At 45.3% G+C, this 22,935-nt stretch overlaps 1 non-coding gene across 1 annotated transcript; it reads left to right on the forward strand.

Annotated features, from left to right (window-relative positions):
• The first annotated feature begins 13,813 nt into the window (after window positions 1-13,813).
• Window positions 13,814-13,919, forward strand: LOC145633481 (small nucleolar RNA R71). Its single transcript, XR_014112805.1, has one exon. It is a non-coding gene; the product is annotated as a small nucleolar RNA R71 (small nucleolar RNA).
• The last annotated feature ends 9,016 nt before the right edge of the window (window positions 13,920-22,935 follow it).

Genomic DNA, 22,935 nt, shown 5'->3' on the forward strand with positions numbered 1-22,935 from the left:
GAGAAAGATGAAGTTGCTTAAGCATGTCAATAAATCTTCTAAATTGTTCATCCAACTTATGTCTGATGAATTTTTGTGGATAAGGAAGCTTGGGTTTCACAATTTGTTTCTCTACTCTTACCTCTCTAGGTGTCTCAATCACAACCTCACTCAAAGATGCACCATCTCTCTCATCCTCTACCAAGACCTCCTTGGGGACTTCCTTAGTTTCACTCTTCTTAGGGAAACTCTCCTCAAGAACCTTACCACTCCTTGTAACAATAGCATTCACGGGTCTCTGGGGATCTAAGCCTTGGAAAGGTAAAGAAGAAGGACTAGCATGGTCTTTCAAAGCATTGGCAAGTTGAGAAATTTGGTTTTTAAGCATCTTATTATGAGTCATCATTTCATTGAATTTCTTGTCACTTACGGCCATGTAAGTGTTCAACAACTTTGTTTGACTCTTAATGATTTCCTCTAAATTAGTCCTAGAGGAAGAGGATTGTGAATAGGAATTATCACCTTGAGTCTTTGGAATAAATCCGGGTGGAGGGCCTCTTTGAGCATTGTTTTGAAAATTGCCTCTACCTTAATTGTTCCAATTACCCCTATTTTGATTTTGACCATAACCTTGATTATGGTTACCACTACCTTGATTATGATTTCCATAACCTTGGTTTTGATTGCCATAATTTTGGTTTTGATTTTGGCTACTATAACTTTGATTGTTATAGTTACCTCGAGAACCTTGGTTCCTATAACCATCACCTTGGTTATAGTTGTCAAAATTACCTTGGTTTTGGTAATTCCTATACCATTGACCCCTTTGATTATCAAACCTTTGCACAATATTACTATTTAACACATAGTTCAAGTGTTCACTCTCATTGTTATCAACATCATCATTACTATCCGGAAAAGCATGAAGGCAATTACAAGCATCATAACCATATGAACCCCACACATCACAAAACAAACAACCACTATGCATGTTACTAGAAGAAGGAGGGGGATGAGAGTTAGAATATGTACCTCTCCCCTTAAATTGGGAGGAAAGATTTGAAACTTGGGAAGAAGAATTCCAATTTTTTCTTTATCGCAATCACTTCCTTCCCCAAGTTTGTCATATGTGAGGAGAGATTGTTGATTGCATTTAGATGATCATCCGAGTACACCGAAGAGCTACTCTTGCTAGTTAAATCTGTTTTGGGTGTTTTTGTCCCTCGGGAGAGTTACGTTACAAAGTCTTGTCTGGCGTGAGCTGTACCTGCAAAACAATGGAGACTCTGGGTGGTTGGAGCTCCGCCTCCGACGATCAAGTTAGTAACTTGAATAGGAGTAAAAAGGTGCGAAAACTTAGGTGGGTATTTGCTCGGATTCCATGCTCGAGATGTCTCTTTCAAAGAGTAAATATGTTATAAATGGTAAAACGTGCCTCCAAATGGAGGAAATCTCCCTGTTTATAGGGTCCTAGGGGATTGTGCCCCTGATTAGGTCATCAAGCCCTAATCATTGGAGGGCTGCGCCGCATTTTAATTTTCTCGGGATTTGGGCCATGAAGGCCGCCTTTTTCCCACTCTTTTGGAATGACACTTGTGAAACAGGGGTTGGCCCATTTTGGACTAACCCTAGGGGTCTTGCCCATCGAACATTTTGAGCTGATTCTCAGAGTCATGCTATATGATGAAAAGGCAAACTGGGAAGCAATGCGCCTGGCATTAGACTCACTCCCGGAACGCAGGGGCAATGCTGCCTTACGTCATGAGATTTACCGTTTGAGAATGACGAGAGCCTACAACAAAAAAGTACACAAGCGTCCTTTGAAAGTTGACGACTTAGTGTTACGAAACATGGAGGCAACCGGTAGGGCCAATGAGCTGGGGAAGCTAAGCCCAAATTGGGAAGGTCCCTACCGGATCTATGAAGAAGTAAGGGATGGCACCTACCGCTGGAAACTCCAGACGGCAGGCGTCTTCCTAGAACTTAGAATGTAGACAATCTAAAAAAGTACTACCTCTAAGAATGTAAATTTTTTGTAAACAGTGAGTCAATTAATGAAGATTCAGACTTTGTTTGCAAAATTGATTTACTGTTTGATTATCCATCCGGGTAATATCCAGACGGATTCTTCATTTACCTAACTAAGTTCGATACTTAGTAAAGGTTACATTTGTTTGACCGCCTGGGTAATACTCGGATCTCTTGTTTATTCAAGTTTGATACTTTGTTATTTAACTAAGTTTGATTATCCGCCTGGGTAATACTCAGACGGATTTTTCATTTACCTAACTAAGTTTGTACTTGGTAAGATTAAACAATTGCTTGTCCGTCTGGGTAATACCCAGACAGACTCGTTTGTTTAAACAACTAAGTTCGATACTTAGTGTAAATTCAATACTCTGACTAAAAACTAAGCACAAAAACGTTTAGTGGCTATACAACCGGTCTCAAACAAGACCAGAGGCTAAAATGGCCGGACGGTTGCTCATTTTATAAAATCGCCTGTCCCAACATGGACAAAGGCGTCCGACGACACCCCTCCGGGTGCAATCGTCGCAGAGAGCAGACTATTTGTTGGTTCTACGTACCTATGCAAACGGCAAAGATTGAACGACCTAATTGGTCAACTCATAGCCGTCTGACCAAAATGACCTGTGAAGAATGATCAAGTTGCCGAATACCGGATGCCCTGGGGCATCAGTCGGTCACAGGCTGAAGGTCTCACTTAGGTTATTTATTCTAAAATTGCAATTCCTACCTCAATTGGGGCAAAGGAGTTGTTCAATGGCTATGAAATCTCTACCAAGACGGATAAACACCGTCTGGGTAGTGACTGGAACGCCTGTTGGTGTACAGCTGTGCACTTGGTTTGGGGCAATCACTATTGTGATTGATTGACTTGCAAACATATCATGCTCTTTACAGCATCAGACGTTTTCAAGTCAATCAACCAACTCCTTTTAAAACAAATCACACAGCCGTCCAGGGGCAAGGACAGCCAGACTATTGATTAATTAGGCAAAAATCGCCGCATGGTTTTGATAAGTTAAGCAAAAATTAAAATTAAAATTTGCGAAATTAAAATTCAAACGCAAAATGATCAAAACCGACTCAGTCGGTGCATTTCATAAATTCCACCCAACCAAACGGTTGAAGTGGATTAAAGTGTTAACCGGACCCCGTCCGGGAGAAAGAGATTGTTAATTAACCCGGCTCCTTAGCCGGTAAATACAAATATACTCGGCACGCAGGCCGGAAAAACAAGTTTTTGCATACTGCCGCAGAACTAAAGAAAAAAAAAAAAAAGGGATTGGCATACTGCCGCTGAAAAATCACTTCTGGCCTTCAGGCGGCTCCTCCAAGTCCTCCTCCTCATCATCTGAGGGTATCTCCTGCGCTTCACCCGGACAAGGTAGCAGAGGTACGAGGGGCTCATTGTTGGCATTAACCCAGGCGTCGAAGGACTCAGGCTCTGGATCACCCTTCTCTCTCAGGTACACCACGTCCTCAGCGTACTTGTGAGCCAGTGCCCAGACGCCATAGTCCGCGTCCGGGTACAAGGCAGCCCAAGAAATCTTCATTTGGGCGTCATTATCAACGTCACTCTCAGCAACAAGGCGGTTTTGCTCCGCCTCCAGGGTTGCTGCAAATTTCTTCTGAGCCTGAGCAGCCTCCTTCTCCCTTGGCCTTCAGGTTGGTGTTCTCTTCAGAGACACCCTGAACGTTGCCAAGGTCCGTCTGGGCCTTCTTGAGTGCCTCATCAGCCTTTTTGGCGCTCTCATCCGCCTTCTTCCTGGCCTCCTCTGCCTTCTTCTTGGCCCTTTTTACCTCTTCCCGTTTGCGGGAATAAGGACGTTTGAGCCCGTCCACCCGCAGCATAGCCTGCAAAAAGCTAGCGGTGTGAGTATTGCAGGCGGGATAAAACACTTCTAAAAAATAAATATAATTGACAAGTTTCTTACCTCAGCCAGAAGGGATAGAATGCGTTCAAGATTGAACGTCTCTATCCCAGGGATACTGTCTTTATCCCTCTTCCGAACGGCTTCCAGCATGGCCTTGGCATGCTTCTGGACGTCTGGCCAGCGGGGAGATTGATCTGCACCACAATCAATACGTGATGAGTGTGAAACTAAGGCAACACCTATGTGTTGCCGTCCGTTTGAAGATGACGTCTGTTGAGAGTGGGATTTCACCCGCAAAGGCCACCCCAGCTCAAGCGGGGATTTAAAAGGGTTCTTACCTTCAGAGCCAGCCGAGCGGGAACCGCTTGTAGGCGTGGAGAGCCACCCGGTCGCGGTTACTGGGTTAACGAGGCTGAGGCCCAGGCTGCCGCCTACCTTCTCGTTTCGCCTCGCTATCCGCATCTGTTGATGCCTGGCTGAGGCGCCAGGAGTTGATGCGGAGGTGGATTTTTTAATTTTATTGAGAACGGAGGGGGCCTCCTCCCTAGCCCGTTTGAGTTGTTTCTCAAACGTCTTTCCAACCTCCCCCCCCCTGCGAAAATAACCAAGTCAAAGTTAGCATCCGGGAAATATAGTTTTAAGGATCAATTTAAGAAAGGGTCAGGCGCTTATTACCTTGGCCTTAACCTCAGCCGCAGCTTTTTCCGCAAGCTGCTTGCGGATAAGTGCAGAGGACCGCTTGGGAGTTTTCTCCGTCTGCAACATGTTTAATGCTTCCTCTGCAAAAAGAAAGAAATTGGTCAATGTCATAAATAAATTTCGATAGGAAAATACTATAGACGGATTTAAACTCAGGCGCATACGTTTGGTGAACATGTGCCCTAGTCCGCAGGCAGCTAGGAAGCACTCGTCCCTGAACCAGGCGCTCTTGGGGATTTAGTTCTTGGGAACTTTTATTGTTTCCCCGGTTGACAAGGTCGCGTCTGTGAGGCCGAAAAAGTCTGCCTTAATGATCTTTTCAAAATCTTCCTCTGGGATCAGGGGAAGAGCGCACTTCCGGCCCATCAAGTCGGGCTTCTTATTGTACAGACGGAATTCGTAATTCTCCCGTCTGGTTGGAGCTGACATCAGGTAGAACCTGTGTTTCCAGCCGTCGAATTTTGAGACCTTGTCTAAGGTCATCATGTATTGAGGTTGCATGGTTAGGGTATACCACGCCCTCCAGCCGCCTGGGCTTCTGCTAAGATAATGCATACTAGCAAAAGCCTCCCAACCGGGGTTAAGCCCCTGGAACTGGCAGGCGACAACATACCCTAGAATGTTTGTCCAAGAGTTGGGGGTAAGTTGCCAGACTCCGAGGCCGTAGCCTCTCAAAATTTCCTTCATCGCCTGGTGAAGGGGAAAGCGGAGACTAGCCTTGAACGCCGCCTCATAACAGCCAAAATAGCTATTGGCGTTCTCTTGATCGTCCTCCCAGGCGACAGTGCCATTCTCAGGCGGCACCCGGATCCTATACCCATCTCCTAGCGAGTGCATTTTAGTAAAATTCTTTTTGTTTTCTTCCATTTGGAACCGGTCCTTGGAGGAGACGTGGATGTTGAAGAGATCATCCTTCTCGTTCCACTTTTTCCTTTCTTCCTCCTCGCTATCCGGAAGCGGGGGTAAATCCTCACTGCTCTTAGAGGTAGAGGCGGAGCTGGCGCTCTCCGTCTCCCCCTCACTTTGAATCAAGGGGGCAGATACGGCCTCGTCGCCGCCTTGGTCGCATTCTTCCAAGAAGGAATCAGCAGGAGTTGAAGGGGCCCGCGGAGGGGATCTCTCCAGAGCCGTCTGGTCTCCCTGACCAGACGTTTCTCCCTCAGGCGTTTGACCGCCCGAGCCTTCGCTCTTGTAATTTGGATCAGTTGCCGTCTGCATTGTCCGAGCCATGGTGTCCTACACAGACACATAACTGGTCGGAATCCAAGGCAAAGGGTGGTCCCATCACCCCGAGACGACACTCCCAGTCCTAGACTCAGCTGTCCCTTGTCACCAGCTGGACTCTTACCTAGGCTGTGCCGTGTGTGTTGGTGATGCATCCATTTATTGCAGGAAATATATACAAGCGGTAAAAAAAAGAAAAAGAGCTGAGAGAGGCAGAGACGGTACCTTTCGAATCGAAATCTGAAATTAGGCGGATCCGGCTGGGTCGGTGGAAAACGAGCTCTCTTGCTTGCGCCTGACTCAGACGGATGACTTCTGCTCTCTCAAAGTTTTTCTCTCTACAAAATTTTTGTAAACGTACAAAATTATGAGGGTAAAACGGCTATATATAGAGGGTAAATACTGGGGCATTTCCGTAATTTACTCGGAAGGTGAACGGTTACTCTTTAATGGTAAAATTATCGCCAACCGGAGCGTGACATGTGTCACAGATGCCACGTGGCGTGCCACGTCACATCTGTGAGGGGCAAATGTTTAGGGTAATTTTACCCCGCCACGTGGTCTAATCAGAGGATGACACATGTCAGCCTCAGGATGGCCCAAAGTGGACCAATCCCTGCTTGACACGTGTCACTCCAGAAATTAAGGGAAAAAGGCGGCCTTCAGGCCCAAATCCCGAGAAAGCCACAAAATGGCGCGCCCCACCAATGATTATGGTTCAGTGACCTAATCGGGGGCACAATTCCCAAAGACCCTATAAATAGGGAGATGTCCCTCTTTTTGAGGGCACATTTTACCATTTATTACACTTGCATTCTCTCACATCAGAGAAACACCTGAGCTTGGAATCCGAGCAGATACCCACCTAAATTTCCGTTCTCTTTATTCCTTCTCAAGTTACTAACTTGACCATAGGAGGCGGAGCTCCAACCACCCGGAGTCTCCGTTATTTTGCAGGTACAGCTCAGCCGGATCAGACTTCGTGTTGTAGCTCTCCCGAGGGACAAAAACACCCAAAACACGTAGAGCAAACAGGTAGATTGCTTTTTGCGACGATTGCACCCAGAGGGGTGTCGCCAAACGCCTTTGTCCATTTTAGGACAAGCGATTTTATAAAACAAACAACCATCCGGCCATTGGCCTCTAGTCTAGGTTGAGACCGGCTGTATAGCCACTAAGCGGTTTTGTGCCTAGTTTAGTTATCTGGCCAGTGGCCTGATGTAAACTGAACATTAAATTTTCTACTAAGTTTCAAACTTAGAGAGTTCAACAATTAAGCCGTCTGTTAATTTCCCAGACGGTCTTAAAGCTTAAAAAAGAAATAACATAATTGAAAGTAAAAAGCGATTTCTCATTAACAGACTTCTTGCTTACAAAAATTTACAACTCAAAAGTAGGACTTTTTCAAATTGTCTACATTCCAAGTCCTAGGCAGGCGTCTTCCGTCTAGGGTTTTCAGGCGGTAGGTGCCGTCTCTAACTTCAGCATAGATCCGGTAGGGGCCTTCCCAAGTAGGAGTTAACTTTCCCAGCTCGTTAGCCCTATCGGTTGCCTCCATTTTCCGTAACACAAAGTCGCCAACTTTCAAAGGGAACTTGTGCACTTTCTTGTTGTAGGCTTTGGTCATTCTGAGACGGTATATCTCATGACGCAAGGCGGCATTGCCCCTGCGCTCTAGGAGAGAGTCCAATGCCAGACGCATGGCCTCCCAGTTTACCTCTTCATCATAAAGCATGACTCTGAGAGTAGGCTCGTAATGTTCAATGGGCAAGACGGCTTCAGCACCGTAAACCATGAGAAATAAGGTTTCACCGGTTGCCCCTTTCGTTGTTGTCTGGATGGCTCATAAGACGTGAATTAATTCTTCTGCCCATAAGCCACCGGCTCATTTAATCTTTTTTTTAATGCCGTCTAAGAAAAGTTTATTGAAGGCTTCAACTTGGCCGTTTGCTTGGGGTTGGCCGACTGATGCAAAACAATGTGAGATCCCTTGATCTCCTAACCAAGTCTTAAGGTGAGGCGTTTCAAACTGAGGCCCATTATCAAACACCATAGACATAGGTACCCCAAACCGGGTGATGATGTTCTTCCAAATGAAAGAGATGACGTCCTTTGTCTTGATGTTCCTGACCGCCTCCGCCTCCACCTATTTGGTGAAGTAATCCACAGCCACAAGAATGTAGCGTTTTTCTCCTGGTGCAGGCGTATAAGGGCCTAAAATGTCCATGCCCCATTAGCAAACGGGACTAGGTTGTGGATTGCCGTTAGATCAGCAGCCGGGCGGTGAATAAGTTTGCCAAATTCCTGACATTTGTCACATTTCTTCACCTGCTCTTTGGCGTCTGCCTCAAGGGTAGGCAAAAAATAGTGCCGCCTGGCTCTGACAGCTAGGGATCTGCCGCCTATATGGGAGGCGCAGTATCCCGAATGCAACTCTTCAAGAACTTCCTTCCCCTTTTCTTGGGAAACACACTTCAGAAGAGGCTTTAAAAACCCTACCTTTAAAAGTTCTCCGTTTCTCATCTCGAAGTTCGCCGCTCTCTTTTTCATGATGGCTACCGCCTGTGGCGAATCAGGGAGCGTGCCGTCTGTTAAGAAAGCCCGGATGCCATCCATCCAAGTAGAGCTTCGGTCCAGAATTCCAATGGGCTCTTCATATATGCTTCTTTTTCTAAGAACTTCCTAACAGATTTGTTTAGGGTAAAAATACCCTAGACATGTGGACCAATGGGAGAAGGCCATGTGTCAAGGTCAGGATGGCCCAAGTGGCCCAATAGCCTCTTGACACGTGCCCCTTTAGATAAGCTTCTAAAATGGCGGCCTTCAAGGGCCCAAATCCCAAGAAGCGCCGTAATTCAGCGTAGCCCACTAAAATCTAGGTCAAGTGACCTTGATAGGGGCACTCCTACAAATTACCCTTTAAATAGGGAGATATTTCCCCATTTTGGGGACACACATTTAATCATTTATTACATCTACTTTCTCTCTCGTCAGAAAAACACCTGATTTTGGAATCCAAGCAGATCCCCACCTAAATTTCCGTACTCTTTATTCTCCTTCAAGTTACTAACTTGATCTTTGGAGACGGAGCTCCACCACCCGGAGTCTCCGTTGTTTGTGGAAGTACAACTCAACCTGACCAATCTTTGTGACGTAAATCTCCCGAGGGACAAAAACACCAAAAACATTGGGCGCCGTCTGTGGGAAGAGTACCTCAAGGAAGGTTCAAGAGTTTGTATTACCTCCTGAGCGTTCGGTAAACAAACTGGAAGTCTTTACTAACCAAGATGATGATAATCCTCAAGTCAAAACTTATATAACCAGTGATTGCTCTTTGATAACCAAGCGCATCCGGCCTAGAGACATTCTGGACAGGGTGCCAGCCAGGCGGGTACAAACTGACCCCCTGGACAGCCGGATGGGGAAACCCATACGACTAGTGCATCCGCTCTCGTCACTCAAGACGAACTCATGAAATTCATGATTAGTTTTAAGGGTGAAATTAAGGATCTGATCACCAAGAGTCGGGCTGGCCCAAGCAGGGCTCAGTCAGCAAGGAAGACTCCTCTGGAGAAGGGGAAGTCAGTCTGAGATAGGCAGCCTGACAAGGAAATAAACGCGTCGTCAATTGTCTATCCCTAGATAAAATACAATTTATACAACCTAAACAAACCTAATACGAGTATAAGGCAAGCATAGGGGTCGAACCATAGAGAACGGTAAACACCACCAAATGTTATCAACAATTAAGCTAGTCCGGAATAGGGGATAAATAAACTAAAGTCTAAAAATGCTAAAACAAGAAATAAAACATTAAGGGAAATGGTTTAGGTATAACATTCACTTGAACATAAACAAAGGCATAGAAATTGAATTAATTATGAACTAAACATGCTCGAATATCGAAATTAAGAATCCAATCTAGCCGCTTTCCGGGGTCAATTGGCTTCTCCTAACATAGCCTCTATGTTTCCAAATTAGAACCATATACTAGGAGGTACTATTAAATAACAATCGATAGTAATGAACCTTAACTAAGTCAACTTCCGTTTCTTGTTAGCAAAGATTCACCTTTAATCAACCAACAATGTGCACATGCAAGAAGATTAAAGAATATCAAGCATATAAAGACTTTAATCACAAATAAAGGAGAGGTCCGACCGAACAAATGGGAAGGTTCGGCCGGACTACAGGGTAGGTTCGGCCGAACCATGGGTAGGTTTGGTCGAACCTCCCTGATCCTGGTCTTGTCGAACTCCTGTGGTTCGGCCACTCCTGAAGTGTATAATGAGTTGAGGATCCTCATCGACATCTTCTGGCTCAAAAACTTCCTTGCGGAGGGAGGCAAGGAATTCCAAGGTCACACACTCATAAGTGTGAGCGTGGAGGTGGATGAAGTCGCCCCAACCAAAGTTTTGAGCCAACCTAGTCACCTCATCCAATATTCCCAGCTTCCTCAAAGTTTGAGGGCAAAAGAACCTTGTGGACCTAATCGGACGCTTGATGAGTGATGCATATATAGGCCAAAATTGCTCGTCCGGAGCAATAATGCCATGATCGTTGATGCCGGGAGGAGGTGGGAATTGCGTTGCTGAGGATTCTCCCACCCTCTTCCTCTTTGACTTTCCTTTTCCCTTGCCGAACATCGTGATTCTACAAATTAACCAAGAGCATATCATTAGAACAAATTGATAGGAAATGACATAAGAAGCCAAGTACTTAACCAAGGTAAAAGTGTATGCTTGAGAGTATACAATTCAAGGCATGCATGAATACATTTGGACCAAGGTTTGAATAAGGATTTCTATGTCATTCCTAAATTAGTCCTAAAAAGGTCTAGGTGAAATTTGGCATGATGTCCCCTTATTTTCATGATATCCAATCACTAAACCATCAAAATCAAGCCAAAACCATGAATAACAATCTCCAATAACATCCAACTCATGCATTTCTCAATCATAAAATGGTAACATGAATACCCTAGTATGAAATCAACACTCAATTACATTGAGATCAAAATAAAACCAAGGTAAACATGCATAATCATCATAAGAACATGACTATGAACAACCAATCAATTGCAACAAGTCAATCCAAAGAACCACATGAAATAAACAAGTCATTACTAATAATTTCAAGAATACCATAATTCACACTTAAATATGTAAAACATGGTAAAACTATAAGAAATTATAGAAATAAACTTGCAAAAGCTAGAACAAACATACCACAATTGATTGGAAGGAAGTAAAAACCCAAAAACACCGAAGCACTTAAACCCTTGAAATTGGGGAAAATGGAAAGATGGGTTTGTTTGGTAGGAATTTTTGTTAGAGATTGCAAAAGTTGAGTGAAGGATGGAAAATAAGTGAGAAAGGATGAAGATTGGAGTGATTTTGATGGAGACTTGAGGTTGTAAGGGGAGGTGCAATGTAGGTTTAGAGTGAGAAGGAGAAGAATGGGGTAGGTGACGAATATGGGAGTGATATTCACGAAAATGCAGCAAAATAGAAAACATGGCAGCATTTTTTTTCGACTTTGAAGATAGGTTCGGCCGAACCGAGGGTATGTTCGGTCGAACCACAGTAAAAGTTCGGCCGAACTCCCCTGTGGTTCGGTCGAACCATTGCCAAAAATCTACATTTTAAAATCCGAGCAGAAAGTTCCAGCAAAATCGCAAAAAGAGAGGAGTGACCGAACCCAGGGAAGTTCGGCCGCACTACGAATTAAGTTCGGTCGTACCATACTTGGGTTCGATCGAACCTATGCTGGAACTGCAAATTTTCAGATTCTGGCAGAAAGTTGCCCAAGAAATTTCTAAAAATTTAGGAGTGACCGAACCCAGGGAAGTTCGGCCGCACTACAGTATAAGTTCGGTCGAACCGCCCATGGGTTCGGTCGAACCTTCTGCCAGAATTCAATATTTTTGTTTTTGGCAGAATGTTGCCATAAATCCTTGAAATTGCTGCAGTGGCCGAACATGAAGTGGTTCGGTCAAACTTCCATAAAGAATCACGCAAGTAAAAATAGTCCGTTAACATACAACTAAACACATTACAATCATGCTAGATGCAAAGTATATCTAAAACCAAAGCACAATCAAAACCCAAAAATCCAAACAATCCAAAGTCGTAGATATAAGTATAGCTCTAGAAGTGGCTAGAAATGGCCTACCCAAAATTATAGGAATCCTCTCATCCTCATCCATTTCTAGCACATAGAAATCCACGGGGAATGTGAACTTTCCTACCCTAAGGGGAATGTCCTCAACTTTGCCCATGGGGAACTTAACGGAACGGTCCGCTAGTTGGAGAGTAATGTTAGTGGGAGAGAGGGTTCCTATACTAAGCTTTTGGTAGACGGAATAGGGCATGAGACTCACACTTGCTCCTAAGTCACACAAGGCTTTATCAAATTCAATGCCATTGATAGAGCAAGGGATGGAAAAGTTACCCGGATCTTTCAATTTGGTAGGTAGTTTGTTGGAAATAATTGCACTACAATTGGCGGTTAAACTCACCGTCTCACACTCCCTTCTCCCACTCAAAAGATCTTTCAAAAATTTGGAATAGTGGGGCATTTGCTTCATAGCATCAACAAAAGGGACGGAGATATGCAAATTCTTAATGACTTCCAAAAACTTCCTAAATTGGGCATCAAGTTTAGCTCTCACAAATCATTGTGGAAAGGGTAGCTTCTCCTCTCTAGGTTGGCGATTTAGGGGCAAGGGGGTGGCTTCTTTTTCCTTGAGCACCTCAACATGTTTTTCTTTTTCAACACTCAATGGCTCATTGGGGTTTTCACCCTCATTCTCTAAATCCGCCTCTTCTTGGGGTTCTTCCTCAATTAAAGGGTCACTCCCTACTACCTTCCCACTCCTTGTTGTCACGACATACAAAGGTTTTGGGTTGACTCCTTGACTTGGGATGTGAGAAGAAGAAGGAGAAGAAGAAGAAGGGGATGAATTAGATGCAAGTTGAGCAATTTGAGTCTCAAGCATTTTCATATGAGCATTGGTTCGTTTTTTAGCCTCTTCATGTTTCTTTTGATCCTCCTCACGCATTTTTAAAAGAGCATCTAATTTAGCCATCACGGGATCTATTGGAGGGGCTTCAATTTGAAGAGGTTGTTGAGGTGGAGGAATTTGGGGTTGATGGAAACCCGGAGGCCTATTAGTTTGGGCATAGTTAGAAGCAAATTGGCCCCTATTGCCTCCGGTTCCTTGGTTAGGAACATTGATTTGTTGATTATTTCCCGTGTTACCTTGGTCACCAAAATTTTGATTTTAATGTTCTTGGTATCGGGGATTAGGTTGTTGGTTTTGATTACCATACCCTCTTTGGTTAGAGTAGCCTCTTCCATTGAAATTGGAAGGGCCTCCCCCACCATGGTATTGGTTATCATAACCACCACCATTTTGGTTCCAACCACGGTTTCCACCTTGATTCCAATTCCCCATTTGATTGGAGTTTGGCCTCAAGTTTCCTACATTTCCCATTCTAGGAGCAAAATTCATAGCATTGACATTTTCCATATTACTATCATGTTCATGGGAAGGGGGTTGAACTTCACAAGCATAGACACATTGAGAGGTATCATGATCATAGGTTTCACAATTAGAACAAAACATGCACCCTTGGGGCATTGTATTGTAAGAAGAGGGGGAGGAAGTATCCATACCATTGCCTCCCTTGGTTGAAGGGGAGATATTACAATGAGGGTTGGACCTTTCTTTCATCAATTCATCCATTTGCTTGGTCATTTTGGAGATTTGGGTAGAAAGGTTGTTGATTGCGTTGGCTTGCTCCAATGCATAAACGCCCTTGCTAGAAGTAGCATCCCTTTCTCCTTCGTACCAATCATCATAGTGCTTTGCGGCTTCCTCTATAATACACTCCACTTCATGCTCTCCTTTGTTCATAATTGGACCACCGGCCGCGGCGTCTAGGCTTGTTCTTCCTTGAGGTGTGAGACCTCCATAGAAAGTGTGAATGAGTTGATACTTGGGTATCCCATGGTGTGGGCATTGACGTTGAAGCTCTTTGTATCGTTCCCATGCCGCACTTAGAGACTCACCACTCTTTTGGCGAAAACCTTGAATCAAAGACCGAGCCTCGGCGGTCTTCCTATGGTTATAAAACCTCCTCAAGAAAGCCGTAGTCACTTGGTCCCATGTCGTGAGAGAATTAGGGGGCACCTCCTTCTCTAGCCATTCTAGACCTCTCCCAATTAGCGAAAATGGAAACATTTTGAGGCGAATATATTCTTGAGTCACTCCATTGGCCTTTATTGTGTCACAATATTTCTCAAACTCTTTTAGGTGCTCATGAGGACTCTCAAACTTTCCACCCGAGAATTGTTTCCTCTCAATCAAGGCAATCAAATTAGGCTTGATCTCGAAATTTTTGGCTTGAGTAGTAGGAGTTAGGATCCCACTTTGCGCTCTAAAAGCTTCGGGGGCCCCAAGACGACTCAAAGGCGTATTCTCTCCCATTTTAGAACCTTCTTTACTTTCAAACTTATAGGTTGAGAAAGGGTTGATTTCTGAATTCGAAGATGATTTAGGGCTATCTAATTCTTCACATGAGGGTGAAGAGGGTGGAGTATCTTCTAATTCTCTTACTCCTCTCGTTGGAGTGCGGGAATTTCTACTCCTTGCTCTTGCTTCTCTTCGAAGTAGGGACAAAGACCTCTCTAGCTCTGGATCGATGGGAATTAAAGATCTTGAGCGGGTTCGTCCTCTGTTCATACAACAAAGCTAAGAAGAACGTAAGCACTGACAAGTAACAAAAGTAGCAAACACTAACAAATAAAGGTGAGATAGTCTTAAACAAGCAATGAAATAGCAATGGAAACCGTTTCCCCGGCAACGGCGCCAATTTGACAAGGAAATAAACGCGTCGTCAATTGTCTATCCCTAGATCAAATAAAATTTATACAACCTAAACAAACCTAATACGAGTATAAGGCAAGCATAGGGGTCGAACCACAGAGAACGGTAAACACCACCAAATGTTATCAACAATTAAGCTAGTCCGGAATAGGGGATAAATAAACTAAAGTCTAAAAATGCTAAAACAAGAAATAAAACATTAAGGGAAATGGTTTAGGTATAGCATTCACTTAAACATAAAGAAAGGCATAGAAATTGAATTGATTATGAACTAAACATGCTCGAATATCGAAATTAAGAATCCAATCTAGCCACCTTCCGGGGTCAATTGGCTTCTCCTAACATAGCCTCTATGTTTCCACATTAGAACCATATACTAGGAGGTACTATTAAATAACAATCGATAGTAATGAACCTTAACTAAGTCAACTTCCGTTTCTTGTTAGCAAAGATTCACCTTTAATCAACCAACAATGTGCACTTGAAAGAAGATTAAAGAATATCAAGCATATAAAGACTTTAATCACAAATAAATCAATTCTAAACCCTAGAACATGCTCAAGGTCCAACTACACCACAACCATCCCCTTAATGGGGAAATTTCTCACTAATCATGATAATAACAAGATTAATCAAAAAATAATCAAGAATCAACATGATCAACAAGCAATACCAACAACTAAAATAATAATCAAAATAAACAAATAAAAATAGAGGAGAAAGAGTAAGAAATTGCTCATTAATTGAAGATGAAGGTCTACAAAGGATTGAACAAGCTCCTTCTTCAAAATCCAAGTTCATTAATGAAGAAAACCTCACTTTCTCTCTCTACCAAAGAAGACTAATCCTAACCTAACCTAAAACTAATTAGAGAGATGAATAGATAGTTATTCCCCCAAAACGTTCTAAAAAAGGGACTTATATAGTCCGTATAGAGTCAGCTGAGAAAAGGAGAGGTCCGACCTAACAAATGGGAAGGTTCGGCCGGACTACAGGGTAGGTTCGGCTGAACCATGGGTAGGTTAGGTCAAACCTCCCTGATCCTGGTCTGGTCGAACTCCTGTGGTTCGGCCACTCCTGCAAAACTGCCAATTTTCATCTTGCCCCTCTGGGTGTTATTGTTACCTATTTTATAAATTTGCCTGCTAAATTTTAAATATGTCGTTCGGCGACGCCCCTCTGGGTGTTATTGTTGCAGAGGGCATTCTATCGTCTGCTCTACAACCACATACAGACGGCAAAAATTGAACGACTTAATTGGTCAACTCATAGCCGTCTGACCAAGGTAATCTAAAGAATGACTAAGATAGCGGAAGCCGGATGCTCGACACATTAATCGGCAGCCGACTGAAGTTCTAACTTAGATTACCTCACAAAGTTATATAAGTCCTCCTAGCAGGGGTAAAACGGACATTGAGTACTACATAGACGTCCAGTTTTAAAATTGGCCCAAGTGGGATGACTAAGTCTCAAAAGCCCATCCGAAATGGGACGAACACATAAGGCCTAGGAAATATTGTTGTTTCGGGTGTTTTTGTGCCTTGGGAGAGCTACTACACTAAGACAAGATTCAGCAAAGGGCGCCTGTACCTACAAAGAAAATGGACCGTCGGATGGTCGGTGGTCCGCCTCCGAAGATTAAGTTAGTAAGTATTTGGAGTAAAACGTGCGGAAATAAAGTTATCTTCTAGGATTCCAAGCTCAGTTAAGGTGCTGTCTATTTCTTGAAAATGACGGCTCTGTAATAAATGTGAAAGTGACATGTTGTCTCATATTCAGTGTCTTCCTGTCATAAATGAGAGAATTGTCCCTATTTATAGGGTCTCATGGAAAAGTGTGCCCTCCCTAGGATCTGGTGACCTAGGCATTAGGTCACACCGAAAAACGGTGCCTCAAGGTTTGAGCCCTTGAAGGCCGCCATTCTAGAAGCAATATCTGGGTTTAACTTCCTTTTGGATTCACATTTGCGTGAATCTTCAAGGAATCTTGAATCTTCTTGACTTTCAAGGACTTTGACTTTCCAGAGAATCCGACAACCAGCCCCCTTAGTTCGCTTGCCTCATCAAGCACCCAAGACCGACGTCTCTCGTTACCTTCTTCTAAGGTAACCGCCTGATCCCTTTTTCACTTATTTTTTGCATTTTTGTTTTATCGAAATGGTTTCCCAAACGCACACGGCACGGCCTAGGTTATCGATCAGCCGGTCACCGAGGACGGCTGAATCTTGAACTAGGAGTGCCGAATGCTCGTTCGAGAACTTTCCTTTAAGTACATTTCAAAATCCGACAGTGTATGTGCCTTTGCAGGACACGATGGACAGAATAAAGGAAACGACCAGGAGATATAGAGCGGATGGTACCTTTTACCATTCGGACAGTGAGACTGTCAATTTCGATGGCTCCATTAGGGTGCCTGTCTCTGAGGTTAGCAGAGACCCGCCTAGCACTGTTAGTACTCCAAATGACTCGTTTTTGGAGGAGTGCGACGAGGAATTTGAGAACCCCAGGACGAATGGATCGGTGCCGGATGATGAGTTGGGGGAGGACACTGCTGGCAACAACCGGCAGTCCCCTAGCTCCGATTAGAGTTCTGATGACTTGGCGTCATCGTCTTCCAACTGCGTCCCCCTTGACTCAGAGGAGGCGCAGTCAAACTTAAAGGTTGCCAGAGAGTCCCTCTTCGTTGAGAAGGGAGAGGGTTGGGCAGAGCCGTCTGCTTCCAGGCGGCCTGAACGTGTGCCCTACTATCTGCACGTTTCGGAATGCAGGCGGAAGTTCGTGGCGGATGATCTTCCTTAATTTCTTTCTACTATGGGACATGGGTATCTTTTATCTGTGCCGGATGGTGAATACACGGTCACCTGGCCTAAGATGGCTGTTTATGGTGACTAGTGTTTCGGCTGCTACAAGGCGGCCATCCAGGCAGGACTTCGCTTTCCTCTCCATCCGGCAGTGGAGAGGATCTTGGACGGATACCAGCTGGGTATCAGACAACTAGCCCCGAACTCTTGGGTAAATATCTTGGGCTACGTTGTCGCCTGTGAGATGCTGGAGGTGGATCCCAGCTTTGAGGCGTTTGCTCATATGCACTATCTAAGCAGAAGGCCCAATCCAAGTGGTATCGGTTGGTTTACGCTGACCATCCATACCAAGTACATGATGACGCTGGGGAAGGAGAACAAATGGAAGGACTGGCGGACCAAGTTTTATATAGTCTCTTCTCCAGACGCCCAAAGGAACAGGCGGTAGGGCGAATGAGCTTGGGGTTGGATGATGCCACTTGGTGTCGTTGCTTCACGGATACATTGAAGGGCATTTCCCAACAATGGTTTGGCAATTTGCCAGCCGGGTCCATCGATAGTTTTAGGAAGCTTGCCTTCCTATTTGCTTCCACCTTCTTAATGAACATCCCTGCTAAGAAAACAAGCTTAGACTTGAGCACCGTGAAGCAGGGGGGGAGAGAAAGGATGCGTTCCTATGTCAGGCGGTTCAATCTGATTAGAATTCAGATTCAAGGACTGTCTGATGAGGTAGCTTTTACAGACTTTTTCAAAGGTCTCAGAGACGAGTCGACTTTTAAGTTCGACCTAGTCAGAAAAGGGGCTTTCACTCTACAAGCGGCCCTAAGGGAGGCGGAAAGCTATATTCAAGCAACCGACCTCTGCACGCCTGGTAGTCAGTCAGACTCCAAAAAGCTTGACAAACAGAAAGACAGCCAGCCCGCTCAGCCGGCCAAAAAGAAAGAACAGAGCAAGAAGAGAAAAGAAATCTGGGCGGTTAGTGATTCTGACCAGCCGTCCCAGAAGAAGAAGAAAGAATTTAAACTGGACGTCCCTAAGTACGAGTTTAACAAGGACTACAACTCCATCCTCATGGAAATTAAGGACCGGCTGTCCCTAGAGAAGCCGAATCCAATGAAAAGTTCCATTCAATCAAGGAACAAAAATAAATTTTGCCAATACCATGAGGAAGTTGGCCATGACACCAACGACTGCTTCAGCCTTTAACGGGCGTTGGACCGTCTTGCTGACAAGGGAATGTTGAAGTCCTACATTTCTAAGACCCCAGCCGGGGCAAGGAAGAAGAATAAGGGTCAGTTCTCTAAGACTACCCCCCAGCCTGCTAGTAGTTCGGGTACCGATAAGGAGCCGGTCTACACAATAGCAGGCGGGTTCTTATGTGGTGGTCCTACCATCCAGGGCACCAAGAGCCATCTTTGAAAGATGGACAAAGATGATGATGGGAAGGCGTCTGCAAGCTCCTCCTTCCCAGACGTTCTGATCACTTAGAAGGACAGGGTAGTGTTCGCCGTCCACATGATGACCCGGTCGTCATTGAATGTAAGGTTGCCAACCAGCTGGTTGGACGGATCCTTATTGATACCGGCAGCTAAACAGACATCATCAGCCTCCGGTGCTTGCAGAAGCTGAAATATAATGACAGCAGCTTGCATCCGGTTACCCACCCCTTAGTTGGCTTTGGGGGTGGAATGGTTTACCCAGTCGGAAGGGTTGATCTACCAATCCGGCTGGGTGAGAAAGGAAAAGGGCGACACCTGGTCGTCAAGTTTTTGGTCGTTGAGGAGCTAACCGCCTAAAACATTATTTTGGGCAGGCCAACCCTCAACGAATCCAAGGCTGTAATCATCCCTTCCCTCATGCTCATCAAGTATGAGAGGGATGACGGCTCTGTTGGTTCCTTGAATGGGGATCAGAAGACGGCCCGGGAGTGCTATCTCTCAGCCGTCAGAGATACTGTGGCCCCAGAAGGCCAGGAACCAATAGACCTTGACAACGTCAAGGATACCGACCAAGTACCAGCCCCACCAGCAGCCGGTAAGAAAAGAAAGGCACCTCTGCTGGTGGAGGTGAAGAAAGAGAAAAAATAGCAATCACTGACCAGTGAACGGTCAAATGAACTCCGTCCCCAACCGGCTGGTGAACATATTGATATACCTCAGGACGACAGCCGTCCGGAGGGTAGCGTGAAGGTTGGGACGGTTGCTTTTGCTAAGTTGGGTGCAGACTTGCACCTTCTGCTGAAAGAATTCAAAGACATTTTTGCCTTTGAAGTTGAAGAGATGTCAGGCGTCAGCCCGGATCTTGCTATCAACAAACTCGCCGTGGATCTTAAAAAGAAGCCTATCCAGCAGAAGCGAAGAAATCACGGCGAGGAAAGAAGTCAGGCGGCAGCTCCCGAAGTTAAAAAGTAGTTGGATGCTGGGTTCATTCGGCCATGTAATTTCCCCGACTGGGTGGCGAATGTTGTGCTTGTAAAGAAGCCGAATGGTACTTGGCGTATGTGTGTTGATTACACAGATCTTAACAAGGCATGTCTAAAGGACAGTTATCCGCTTCCTAAGTTCGACAGTCTGGTCGATTCAACAGCCGGGCATGCCTTGATGAGTTTTATGGATGCCTACTCCGGCTTCCATCAGATACCCTTGTGGAAGAAAGATCAAGAAAAGACGGCCTTTGTCACTGATTAGGGGCTATTCTGTTACACTGTGATGTCGTTTGGCTTGAAAAATGCGCCGGCTACGTTCCAACGGATGATGAATACTGTCTTTATTAATCAAATTGGGAGGAATGTATAGGCATACATTGATGACATGATAGTCAAATCAAAACAACAGGCGGATCACCTTGCTGATCTCCGAGAAACCTTCAACACGCTTTTTTCGGGTGTTTTTGTCCCTTGGGAGAGTAACAACATTGAGACTAGATTCAGCAAAGGACGCCTGTACCTGTAAAGCAAACGGACCGCCGGATGGTCGGCGGTCCGCCTCCGAAGATTTAGTTAGTAAGCGTTCGGTAATAAAAAGTGCGGAAGTAAAGTTATCTGCTCGGATTCCGAACTCAGGTAAAGTGTTGTCTGTTCTTTGAAAATAACACCTCTGTAGTAAGCGATGTATTGTCTCGTATTGCGTGTATATTCTGTCTTGGCATAAATGTAAGAATGTCCGTATTTATAGGGTCCTTTTGGAAAGTGTTCCCTCCCTAGGATTAGGTGACCGAGGGATTAGGTCACTCCGCCAAACGACGCCTCAAGGTTTGGCCCCTTGAAGGCAACCATTGCAGAGGCAATGCCTGAGTGACACGTGTCACTGAGCCCAAAAGGCCTTTGGGCATCTTTTTGGGTGACAAGCGTCGCCTTCTAATTGGTCCATGCTGGATCATCAGTCTGTTTAGGGCAGAGGAATGTCTGCCCTCTATGTGTCATCATCTCATTGGTCCAAATGGAACCTTTACTAAGGACACGTGGTGTTTCGGGGGTTTTGTCCCTTGGGAGAATTACAACACTGAGACTGAATTCAGCAAAGGACGCATGTACCTGCAAAGCAAACGGACCGCCGGATGGTCGGTGGTCCGCCTCCGAAGATTAAGTTAGTAAGCGTTCGGTAATAAAACGTGCGGAAGTAAAGTTTATCTGCTCGGATTCCAAGCTCAGGTAAAGTGTTGTGTGTTCCTTGAAAACGACAGCTTTGTGATAAGTGACGTGTTGTCTCGTATTGCGTGTATATTCTCTGTCTTGTCATAAATGTAAGAATGTCCCTATTTATAGGGTCCTTTTGGAAAGTGTGCCCTCCCTAGGATCTGGTGACCTAGGGATTAGGGCACGTCGCTTTTGAGGGCCCCTTGGGATTTGGGCCTTGAAAGCCGCCATTCCCAGGGGGCAATATCTGCTCGACACGTGTCGCCATCTGGAGTGTCCAACTAAGTGCCCCTTCTAGTGACACGTGTCATGCTCTGATTGGGCCACTTGGCAGGGTATGAAATACCCAAATAATTTGCCCCTCACAAGGGTCACGTGTATTGCACGTTGCACCTGTGACAGGTGTCAGTATCCGAGTTGTTGGATTCAAAAAATTAATGTTGGAGGGAAATTTTTAGGGTATTACCCCCCTATAAATAGTAAGGTTTGACCCCCCCTTACATTCACACCTTTGCGAATCTCTGGAGAATCTTGGACTTTTTGACTTAAAGAATCTCAAAATTCCCTAAGTGTTTTAACTTTTCAAGCATCCGACACTCGGCCAACTGTCCCACCGTTCTTCAGTCAACCAAGCGTCTTTCACCCTTCTTCTAAAGGTAACGCCTGTTTTTTCTTTTACTCTTCACTTTTTCTTTGTTTTCGAAAAAATGGTTCCCCAATCGCATGCGGCACGGCATAGGATAGTGATCAGCCGATCACCGGGGACGGCTGAATTTAGAACTAGCAGTGCCGAATGCTTGGCCAAAGACCCTGCTTTGCGAACTTCTCCGAATCCGACCGTTTCTGTGTCTGTGCAGGACACTATGGCCAGAACCAAATGAATAGCAAGACAATGTAGCTCCGATGGAATTTTCTACCATTCGGATGGGTCGACTGTTTATTTAGACGGCTCAATAAGGGTGCATCGAAGTGAGGTGTTGGAGCATCCTGACAGCCCTTCTTATCTTCCTCCAACCCCCACCTATTACCATTCGCCCACATCTAGTGGAACTCTCAGTGATGGAATCCTGGGGGAGGCGGATGAAGAATATCAACCCGGGCCTTCTGGACAGGCGCCGGAAGAGAGTCTGGGGGAGGACCCCGCTGGCACCAGTCGGCGGTCCCCTAGCTCTGATGAGAGCTCTGATGACGAGTCGGCCTCGTCATCTTCTTCAGAGGACGCCACCATAACTTCGGAGGAGGCAAGAACGAAAATAGATTCTGCCAGGGAGTCCCTGGCAGTGGATTAGGGGGAAAGCTGGGCCGAGCTGAGTGCTTCCAGGCGCTTGGAGAGAGCCCCCTACTATCATCATGTTCCGCCCAGCAGGCGGAGCTCCATGGAATCCGGCCTTTCCAATTTTAGGCGCAAGTTCGTTCTGGGCTATGGCTATACTTTATCGGTCCCTAATAAGGACGACACCATTACCTGGCCGAGCCTGGCCAGCTATGAGGACAGAGCATTCGGCTGCTATGAAGCGGCCTTCCAAGCTGGCCTCCGCTTCCCTCTCCATCCGGCTGTGGAGAGGATCTTGGATGGATACCAACTGGGTATCTGGCAACTTGTACCCAACTCCTGGATTAATATTCAGGAGTACGTTGCCGCCTGTGAGATGCTGCAGGTGGAGGCGAGCTTTACATATTCAAGTCTGCTGACAGCCGCCTGAACCAAAAGTATAACAGGTGGAATAAGAATCCACCTCTCCTAGCAGGCCGGAGTGCATTGTCGCCTATTCCTAGGCGGGCTAGGGAGGAGATCATGGACAAA

This window comes from Chenopodium album, chromosome 5 (genome assembly GCF_948465745.1).
Source record: "Chenopodium album chromosome 5, dcCheAlbu1.1, whole genome shotgun sequence".
NCBI classification, from domain to species: domain Eukaryota; kingdom Viridiplantae; phylum Streptophyta; class Magnoliopsida; order Caryophyllales; family Amaranthaceae; genus Chenopodium; species Chenopodium album.